Source organism: Fopius arisanus, unplaced genomic scaffold (genome assembly GCF_000806365.1).
Source record: "Fopius arisanus strain USDA-PBARC FA_bdor unplaced genomic scaffold, ASM80636v1 scaffold00493, whole genome shotgun sequence".
NCBI lineage: Eukaryota > Metazoa > Arthropoda > Insecta > Hymenoptera > Braconidae > Fopius > Fopius arisanus.
The window spans coordinates 6,327-6,601 of NW_011888232.1; positions in this window are offsets into that span (position 1 = coordinate 6,327).

Sequence of the window (275 nt, forward strand, 5' to 3'; positions counted from 1 at the left end):
CTTCCACTGGTAACCAACAAAGGTCCTCATATTTTAACCATCGAATTGATTTCATCTCGAATCGACACAACGATTTCCCACTAAATCCACCTGAGAACTATTACAAAATACTAACCTGATGCCCTAAAATTAATTATAAATAAAATTTATGTATCTTTTATAACCTTCTCTCAAATTATTTACGCGAATTGAATTTTTGCATAAAACTGCATTTTTCATATTTTCAGCATAAATTATGTGACTTTTTAATTTTAATATTTTGGATACGATTTACT